The following is a 210-nucleotide window of genomic DNA, read 5'->3' as shown; positions in this document are numbered from 1 at the left end:
ACCCGATTGGCAAGGCCTACTGACGTGAGTGGGCGTGGTCTCGGCCGGAGCCGACCTCAGGCCAAGTGCCCACAGGGGGCGAGGCCTGCATGCGGTAGGGGGCGGGCTGTGAGAGAGGCAGCTGCTTCCGGGAGAGCCGCCCCGCCCCCACGTGGGACTTGGGAGACCAGAGCGCGCGGCAGCGGTGGCGGGAGTGGCGTCTCAGATTCC

Source organism: Balaenoptera borealis (genome assembly GCF_965194805.1).
Source record: "Balaenoptera borealis genome assembly, chromosome: 8".
Taxonomy (NCBI): domain Eukaryota; kingdom Metazoa; phylum Chordata; class Mammalia; order Artiodactyla; family Balaenopteridae; genus Balaenoptera; species Balaenoptera borealis.
The sequence above is the reverse complement of the archived record's forward strand: the minus strand, read 5'-3'. Positions refer to the sequence as shown.